Consider the following 10,390-nt stretch of genomic DNA (forward strand, 5'->3'; position numbering starts at 1 on the left):
TTTCTTGTACTAAGAATCGAACCCGGGTCATCTCCAACTCAAGGCAAGGAAACGTCACCAAAGCCAAGTAGCCAACAGACCAGAACAAAGTTAGTTGTTTTAATTGCACAAATATCTAATATATATGAAAATTCTAGAACCTATTTTAGTTTTGTGGCACCAACTTTCTCTTTTACTATATATAGATAATATGTGAATCAAATTTAACAATTGAGTTATGACAAATTTAAAAGCCAACAAACACTTAAGCGTAATTGAATTCCTTTCACACTTAATTATTTGAGCGCAATTCATTGAATTATTTGATTCCATTGAATAACACCAATGAGTGTGATTCCAATGTTTAGATTGTTAGTTGTTGATGGATCGTATTACCCTTACGAGCTAATAACGATTTCCCATTGTGTGTATATATAGACAGGGAACAATTAACATCATAACCTAACCTAATCACAATCACAAAAACAATTTTGTGAACTTCTCCCTCATTCACTATTTCTCCATAAATCATAAACCTCATCATAAAAATGAATCATAAAGGGGAACTCGACCAAGCTGACAATTATGTCATCTGGATCATACTCCTCTACTTTGGCTACCCTATCCACTGCAACAAGTACGCAAATTATTGTAGGTTTATCATATTATCATGCTTTTCCATTACTAACATGAAGAACTGATAAGCATGTTGATTAATCAGTTCTTCATGTTTTCCCTAAATCTGGATCTAAATCGGAAGACATTGAATAAAACTTGATAAACCCTAATTTGGTATTTGGTTTTCATCCCCAAAACAGGTTTCATCAAGAAAACCATTTATGTAATTGTTTTGAATCGTTAAAACTCGTATCTAATAAACTCTAATATTTTCGAAATATGATATTTTCTAATAATGTTTTTTTATTTTCATCACAATTTTTGAAAATCACATATAATTTGGTTTAGAATCTGGATTGTGATATGTTTTTCCTACTTTGTTGGTAAAATTTATCTCTAGGATTATCGAAATCCGATATACTAATAAAAATATAATTTTCGAAATTATGCATATCATGGATAACAATCAATCCCTAAAGATTCGAAATAATCTTTAACAGGTTCATGGTTTACGGGGAATAACTATGCAGGTTTAAAATGCTCACGGGTTTAAAATAATAAGTAGTTCACAGTTTTCAGAGACTCAACAAAACCGGGAAACCATCATGTTTACCGAGAACTCATTAATATCACAAAAACACTATATCCCGTGAACTAACTATTCCAGGTGTGACATCCCATATCGGTTGGGAAGGACAAAGAAGCCTCCTTTAAGGAGGTGGATACATTCTCTAACATAACGCGTTTTGGGCGCTTAGTGGTAGTGGATGAGAAGAGAGCTCCACGGTTAAGCATGCTCACTTAGGAGTAGTATCAGGATTGGTGTCCTCTTGGGAAACCAAAAGCAAATCCGTGAGGCGATGGTGATTTGTCCTGGCCAAAACAATATTATGGTGCGACGGTAGCGGGGTTGCTATAGATGGTATTATAGATAGGTCTGAGCCGATGATGCCAGATCTCACGAGGACGCTGGACCCCTAAGGGGTGGATTGTGACATCCCACATTGATTGGGGAGTAGAACGAAGCTTGTTGATACATTTGTTGTCATCTCGGTCTTTGTATATCGTTTTGTAATTTGTTATAGTCTAGGGACTAGTTTTTCATTTAATGTAAGTTTTTTCGCTATAGGATGTTAGCGAATGAACATAGTTTTGGTTCCTCATACACTATGAGATACAAGCGTATGAGAGGTTAATGTATAAGGCCATTCGCTAGGAGAATGTCTAGCAAATGACGTAGCGAATGTGACTCATTCTCTATGCATGTATAGATGTCTCCTATTTATAGTTTGTAACTTATTACTAAATTAACGATCTTATTATTTGTTTAACCTCCGTGTCATTACGCTGTCAATTTGTTCTCTTAAAATACACACTGAAACCCTAATTAAGTACAATCGATCATATTGTTCAAAGTTATACCCATGATTTTAAGTTAAATTTGTTAGTTTTACTTCAAAATATTGGTTTTGAAGGGTAATTTATGAATTTACAGGGTTAATTGGGTAAATTTCAATCCTTCGCTATCATATGTCTTCATTCGCTAGTTAATTGTAGCGAATGATGTTTCATTCGTTATGCATCTCATTCTCTATGATGTCACACACTAACTTCGTAGCGAAATGAGGATTCATTCGTCAAATGGTATAGCGAATGAATGGGCATTCGCCACATATGTAGCGAATGAGCCCATTCGGTGCCTTGGAGTTTATGCCAAGGTTGCACGGTATATAAATAGAGAGATATAACCAATGGCATTCATTCGTTCATCACTGTTTTACCTCGATATTCACTCTCTCTAAACGTTACTCTGTCAAAATTTTACCAGACCAAATTTTTGTTTTTGTTCATTGATTTTCATCATTGTTCTTCATCAATAGGTAGATTATCAGTTTCATTGATGTTTAGATTAACATTTGGGACTAATTTGAATGTGTTTGAAGGTTAAACCCTAACGGACTCCAAATGAATCAATTGACAATTAAACCTGGTTTAAAATGAAATTATTGATCGTTTTTGCTTTATCGATCATGTATCGATGCTTATAAAATTGGTTTGGGTGTTAATAGTTTAATATTGGGTTTAATCAGAAGTTGAATTGCATGTTTGACTTTCTGGGTTCTTGATTTTGCTTTGACCCATTCATCAATTTATTGACCCATTCGCTAGTTCAAAATCATTAGTGTCCATTTGCTATGATTCTTTATTCATTCGTTAAATTTGTAACGAATGGATTCAATTCGTTATTCTCTTTAAAGAATGAACATAATTCGTTAATTTACTTAGCGAATGAGGCTCATACTTTAATTAATGATAACAAATGTAACCAGTATGAATAGTTGATTAGCGAATGAATCACTCGTTAATTAAGTTTAGCGAATGAGTTATTTCCATTCGTTATACTTAACTATTTTAACGAATGAGGAAAAATTGGTCATTCTCATTTATTTTTCAGTCTAGACATGTTCATTTTTACAGAAATGGCTGAACAAGAAAAGGTTCATATTCCTGAGGGATAACAAGAACAACCAGAGATTCAGCAAGCACAAGTCATACAACAGCAACAAATTTAAGCTCCTGCTGCTAAACCACAACAAGAAGAAGATCAACATGCTGTTTCTAGATGGGTTGTTGAGCCCAAGCACAATATTGTGGCATTTTGGGTCAGAACTTATAGGATCGTGTAACATTTGGAGATGTAATTAGCTTTTTACGCCGATCAAGAATATACCGAGCTATATCAACGAATCTCCCGGTGCTTTACAGCATTATTAGACCGTTTTGGGAGATGTGCATACTGAAAATCATATTGCTGCTGAAGTCCAAGGACACAAGATTATCATTACACCTCAGACTATTTGTGATGTATAAGTAATAATGAAAATGACGTTTATCAGTTTGTTAAGGCATTGATCAAGGGGTTGTTTGGAAGATTGAAGTATGTTTGTAGTTTAGATGCCTCTCAGTACAACAAGGCAAATCTCTATGAGCAGTACAAGTACCTTTTCCATGTGTTGATACATTATTTGGGTGGACGAAGAGGTGATTTTGACAAGTGTCGCATAATGTTACAATTTTCTATGGCTGCCTTGATGTTGAATAAGGGATTTAATTTTTCTGAGATGGTTTTCTATCATTTGAAGGAGAATTGCACCATGAAGACGAATAAGTTTATGATGTATCCTCATTTTCTTCAAATGATCATTGAGCACTTGGTGCCAAGCTTTCCTTAAGATATTTTGATTATGGCTGATGTTATCAATTTGGAACACATGAATGAAGATACGATGAAGAGGTTGATGGTTTATCGAGGCAAGACTGAACAGACAAGGCCAAAGTTTAATCGTTTGATTGGTCACTTGGCTAGTGAGTTATACCAGCCACCATCGAATGATCATTGGTGTCACACCCCATTTATCAAATTGCGGAAGCGTAAAACGGAAATGTAACAAGCACCTCTGGTGTCAATCACATTGTTTATAAAGAACAGTACAAACTAATTTACAATATTTTACATTGATCTAACTTCTTTTACAACTAGGTGATACAAACTATTTCCAGCCCGTTAAGCAGCGTTACTTCTTATTAGCACACTTACATCAATTTACCCCGCATTGATCGCAAGTCAAAGACGTAGCACATTGACTTTCTAGTCCAAGTCCGGTACACCTGAAAAACATGTTAAAACGGGTTAACTACAAGTAGTTTGTGAGTTTCACGAGTTTCTAGAAATCATTTGTGCGTATAACAACCATAGTGCTCAATTACGCAAGTATGTATGTATGTATATACGCTCACAAGTATGTTTGTTTGTATGTTTATGAAGTAATTATGCTAAGCTATAGTGAAGCCTTGACTGTCTGTTTGTACTGCGTGCATCCATTTCCCACGCTCAATCAACCACTGTGGCTCCCCTTCCGCCCAAAACATGCCCCGAGTAGCTATGTCTAACACTACATAGCGTGCTTGTATAATTATAGTCATGTGCAGACGGTGTAAAGTCTCGGCAATCCATGCCGGCTCCGTTTGGGTTTGTCAAACCAATAGTACTATTCACAAGCCACCGGCTCAAAGTTAATCACTGTTTTCGTGGGGACTTTCGTGTGTTATCACTTAGATAATTCCTATCATCAAACAATTCTAAGTATATAGAGATATAGCAACTTTTTTTTACCCCAAAAATTCATAAAAACAGTTTAAAAGTGGGGTCATGAAACTCACGGTTTAGTGTATGTTCGGTACTGTATCGGCTCATGTTTCGTCTTTCTAGCTCTTACTTAGTCCCTATAATAAATATTATAATAATAATAATATTAATATTTTAATATTATTATAATGTCCATACTAAACTGGGCTGTATATCTAGTCTGGGTATAGCTGTCACACCCAGAAAGCGTCAATGGGCTTAGATTGTGATGTTGTTCAATGTCTAGTATTTAAAATCGAACTTGGTCTAGTTTCCCCATTTCACCAGCTGGGCCAAGTTGTTCGTTTATGCGTTTAAAAAAAAGTATGAGTATGTAAACTTGGGTAAACGTGTCGGTTGAGGTTGATAAAATGATTAAGTTATAAAGAAAGATCACAATATATGGGTCCGGATTCCCTTCAGGGATCGTTTCCGTTTATTCTGTTTGGTTTCAAGAAATTGTCCGGATTTCTCACAAAAAGTTCTATTTTTACTTAATTAGTCCAAAAATATGGTTTTTGATCACTCTTGATGTTCTGATATTCCAACAGGTTCGTTAATCACGAACTCGTCGGTTTTTATCAGAATTGAATTTGTTTAATTTTCAAATTAGCACAATTAATTATCTGTTAATCTTTAAATTATGAAAATTTATCCACTTATCAATTAAAATATGTAGATTTTTAAAAAAATATTTCTAGAATTATTTACTCATTTATTAATTTATAAAAAAATATTTTATATGCTATATTTAGCCCGAAAATTGTCCATTTATATCAAACAATTTCCGAAAAATCCAAAACAATTCCTGAGTGATCAAAATACTCCCCAAAACAACCTGTCAAATTTTCAGAAACTAACAACCTTGCCAAATACCCTTTTCGAGCAAAAAAACGACTATGAAATCTCGAATAACACGAATCCACAAAACATATTTAGGGTTTTTCAAATGACCTAAAATTTCATATGTGATCATATTATACGAAATCTGAGTTCCCCACAAAATTTCATAATTTTAAAGTATTTTAAGTATTTTTCCCAAATAAACATCCCAATTCGGTAATAAATTCGCCAAATATTCTCGGATGGTCGCACAATTACCCAATCTGGACAGGGACTCAATCATATTGTCCCTGATGTCCCTGCAAAATTTTATAGCCTAAAAATATGCACATCACAACCTTAACCTAAACAGCCCGTAATCGAGCAATTCGACATTACCTTTGCCCTTTTCGCTCATTTTTGGTCACTTATTCCAATTTCCGAGTTCGTGTTCTTTTATGTAAGATAAGTACGAGTCCTATATCACAAACCATGTATGTTTAACCAAACTTTTGAACTGTAAAAACGTCGTTTAAACCCTTTAATCCGTATTTATGGCCAAAAAAGAGTATGATTCTGATTCCTAAACATGTGTATGATCAAAACACGTTTTTGGACCATTTTCAGGATTTTTACATGGTCAGGAATGATTTTTGGTAATCAAACTATGTTTATATGGAATTAAACATGCTTAAACATGCGTCAAATTGATTAAAATAGGTATAATACCTTAGGGTTTTGTTGATGTGTGAAAGAGCAGTAAGAGTTCTGGTTTAAACCTCTGGAATTATGACTAAAATATCTTACCTTACTTCATTATAAAGAAAACATATTAATATTAATAAAAAGGGGTTTTTAGTCAACTTTGGCGGGCTGGGCTTGTTGGACCATCTTTGGGCCCAATATTGGCCCATTAGTCTCGTTTTGCGTGCTCGAACATGAAATCCCGAGTCCATGTTTATTTCAGGTTCGGTTTTTGGTGAGAAAAATATATCGGGTACGACAAACAGCGAAAAACGAGTGTTTTTCGGCCATTTCTTGTAAATTTAGAAAAACATACTATTTGTTTGTAAAAATCGAAAATATTTTCACGGATCGCTTAAAACATCCCAATTAAGTGTTTTGTAAGTCTTTTCCGGCTTAACGGATGATCCAATGCATGTTTCGTAACTATCTTTCGCGTTTAAGTTCATAGCGGGTAGTTAAACGAGCATGTTTTCGTTTAACTGTTTTGCTATCGTACTAAGGCGATAATACCAATATATTCGCTTATATTAAACGTATATCGCTTATATATGCCCCTCTCATAAGATATCTGGATCATAACCAGACCAGATTGGTTAATTGTTTGTTCGATACGCAATAAGAGGTTAATCGCTTATTCGGTTTGTGAATACCAAGGTGTACTCGGTTTTGTCACGAATGTCGCAATTGGATACACGATGATTTGGATTCTGAACATGAAAATAACCAAGGTGGTGGTTGTAGTGGTGGTAATGATGGTGGTGCTGGTGGAAATGATGGTGGTGATGGTGGTGCTGAGGCACGTAAAAGAAAAGCAAAAGGCAAGGTTGCTGCTACAGAAGAGCCTAAGAAGAAAAGAATTAGAAGGGGTACTGGTGTTTCGATACAAGAACCAGAATAGGTTGTTCCAAGAATTGCTCCTGTTGTTACTCCTCCTACACCTGTTAGTATAACTGCTCCGAGTACTCTAGTGGTTACTTTGGTGACTACTGCATCTTCAGATCCAAGATTTTCATCCACTCCTCAATCAAGCTTAAGACCGATCCAGGCTCCTATTCCTACTCCACCGCGTGATACTTCAACTGCAACCCCCATATTGTAAATTGGATCTACGGTGATGTCACACCCCAACCTAAGGCGGAAATGCCGGGGCGTGTGCCAATTGTTCACAAATCGAAGATACTATCATAAATAAGAATGTGACAATATCTATTAAATTAATTATTTCAAATTACAGCGCACAAATATTCATAACACAAACAAATAATAGCAAATAATCCAAACAAAGATTAAATAAAGATAGTCTTCATTAAGTTCCCTATGGTCTTTTCTTGATGTTCGTCACGCTAAACTTCAATTCAAATGGAAACCTGCATATGCGTAGAAAATGGAATAGAGTTCGTCAACAACACATGTTGAGTGAGATGATCACCAATTTTCATGAAAATAATAATAGTGGATATATAATATATGATAAATGTTAAATGCGCAAACAAACATATGTAAGCAATAATCAATCAAACCATAAAGAAACCATAGACATGTTAGTATGTCATTTAACCGTTGCCTTGCGAAATGAGCATTGGCTACAATGACTGACTAAGTTTGTCGGTTTACCATCACCATGCGAACGGGCTTTGCTTACTACGACGGCGTATGATCATACTGACTTGCTAGACTTCAAATGGACCTCTCCGAGACTTGATAGAATATAAACACTTAAACAAATAGCAATTAGCATTTAATTGAATTACACACAATAATTATGTTTGTGAGTTTGTGTATATATAAGATATAAAATATGAATAAGTATGCATATGTCCCCAAAACATTTAAAAACATTAAATAAAAAGGAATGATCAAACCCACCTTATTGCGTAAGCGTGTGAGCAAGAATATGAGTAAATGATAAACAAATAAACAATTCGTCCTCTAACACGTCAAACAAAGTGAGTCAAATAAACTTGAAACTTTGAGATAAGTAAATATGAGTAAAACCAAACTTGTTGCCGCTGGAATCATTCCAAACGGATGTCTAGAACTCCAGTTATGATAGATTAAACGTTTAAGCGAGCTGGTACTGACCAGAATCCGAACAGCGAGTCGGAATTCGAGTTCTGGTCAGTAGCCTTAAAATCTCGTTACGAAAATAAAAGTCTTTGGACCGAACCTCGGTTCCATCCAGAAGCATGAGAAAACGAGTAGTCAAACTTGTTGACAATTAGCACCTAAGTCAGCTAAAGCGTTACTAACCGACAAACTACCGATCAAACATGGAATGGTAAAACTGCCCGGATTGGTCATTTTTTTGGGCAGTTTATTTTGAAGAACCGCTGAACACTCCTCATTCAAAGTCACACAAGAAAGCTCCTCTAATTTCTTCTTATTCGAGAGGACCTCTTTTAGAAACTTAGCATACTTAGGCATTTCTTTCAATGCATCGAGAAACGGAAGATTAATATGAAGCTGCTTAAAAAGTTTTAAGAATTTCCTGTACTGCTCTTCCATATTCTGCTTCTTCAAATGTCCTGGGTATGGAATGGGAGGAACATAAGTCCTGACTGGCTCACTGGTTTGTGCGGTACTTTATGGGGTTAACCTTGGGTGCACCTCACCAGGAGTCTCAGTCTCGATCTCATCGGCAACCGGTTTTGGTGTGGAAACCGATGCATCAACAGGAATGGTGGATTTACCACTCCTTAGGGTAATCGCCTTAGCCTCGGCATTCGGATTAATCTCATTGTTACTCGGAAGGCTACCCTGTGGTCTCGCAGAGAAGAGCTGAGCAATCTGTCCAACCTAATTCTCAATGGTCTGAATGGACACTTTCTGATTCCTCAACTCGAGATCGTGTCTCCGGAGAGTCTCATCAATCTTCAGGTTCCTCTGTTCAGCCATTTTGTTTGAGGTCTTGGTTTTAGCCAAAAGCTGAGTCAAAAGATTTTCAACACTAGACTGACCACTACTGCTGGAACCCTGAAACTGAGGCTTTTGCTGGTAAGATTGGTTCTAGGTTTGATTCTGGTAATTTGGATTTCGGTCAAACCCCGGTGGCTTTTGATTCTGATTTTGACTACCACCACCATCTTTCTAGCTAAAATTTGGGTGGTTTCTCCATCCCGGGTTATAGGAGTTGCTGTAGGCATTGTTTTGGTGGCACACAAAGTCAACATCCTCCACCACCATGGCCTGCTGGCACTGACTGGTCTGGTGTTTCCCGTCACACACCCCACAACGAGAGCTAGACTTAGCTAGATCGGACTGCATCTGGTCAAATCTTTTGGTCAAGGCTTCTAACTGAGCGGAAACAAGGGTATTAGAATCGACATGAAGAACGCCCTTAGTTGAAGGAATACTACGAGGTGGATTATATGCAAAACTTTTCTTAGTAGCTCGCTCCAAGACATCCAACGCCTCATTGGGAGTACACCTACCGGAATCTCCTCCCGCAACCTGATCAACGACCTGCTTCTGTGCTCTAGATAAAGCATCAAAGAACGTACGATACTGAAGACCGCGACTCAAACCGTGATGAGGGAATTTTCTCAACAAGCCCTTGAACCTCTCCCATGCAGCATGAAGTGACTCATCATCATCAACACTAAAACCAGTGATTTTTGCCCGGTATCTTGCAGTTTTATTGGGTGGAAAGTACTGAAGAAGAAATTGCTCAACCAATTGGTTCCAAGTGGTGATGGAACCGGAAGGGAGTGCCTCTAACCACTCCAAGGCAGCCCCGCGAAGTGAGAACAGAAAAAGTCGGAGTCTCACGGCATCGTCTGTACACCCCTGGATCTTGAATATCGCACATAATCGAAAGAATGCGCAACATGAGAATGTGGGTCCTCGTTCGAGAGGCCATGGAAAGAAACGGAATTTTCAGCCATATGAATAATACTCGACTTGATCTCGAAACTCACAGTAATCTCGGGCTCCGTGACACCGCTGTCGTAGCCATCGAGGGACGGCGTGGCGAAGTCATCCATGCGACCTTGATTGTTCGGATCCGCCATCTCCTCAACCTTGGGATTCGCGTCGTCC

The 10,390-nt window shown here is 37.0% G+C and overlaps 1 non-coding gene across 1 annotated transcript; it reads left to right on the forward strand.

Moving 5' to 3' along the window:
• The first annotated feature begins 9,872 nt into the window (after window positions 1–9,872).
• Window positions 9,873–9,977, forward strand: LOC143579908 (small nucleolar RNA R71). The gene has a single exon (XR_013143548.1). It is a non-coding gene; the product is annotated as a small nucleolar RNA R71 (small nucleolar RNA).
• The last annotated feature ends 413 nt before the right edge of the window (window positions 9,978–10,390 follow it).

Source organism: Bidens hawaiensis, unplaced genomic scaffold, assembly GCF_021521415.1.
Source record: "Bidens hawaiensis isolate Kalapana, Puna unplaced genomic scaffold, B.hawaiensis_p1.1 tig00030160_1, whole genome shotgun sequence".
NCBI lineage: Eukaryota > Viridiplantae > Streptophyta > Magnoliopsida > Asterales > Asteraceae > Bidens > Bidens hawaiensis.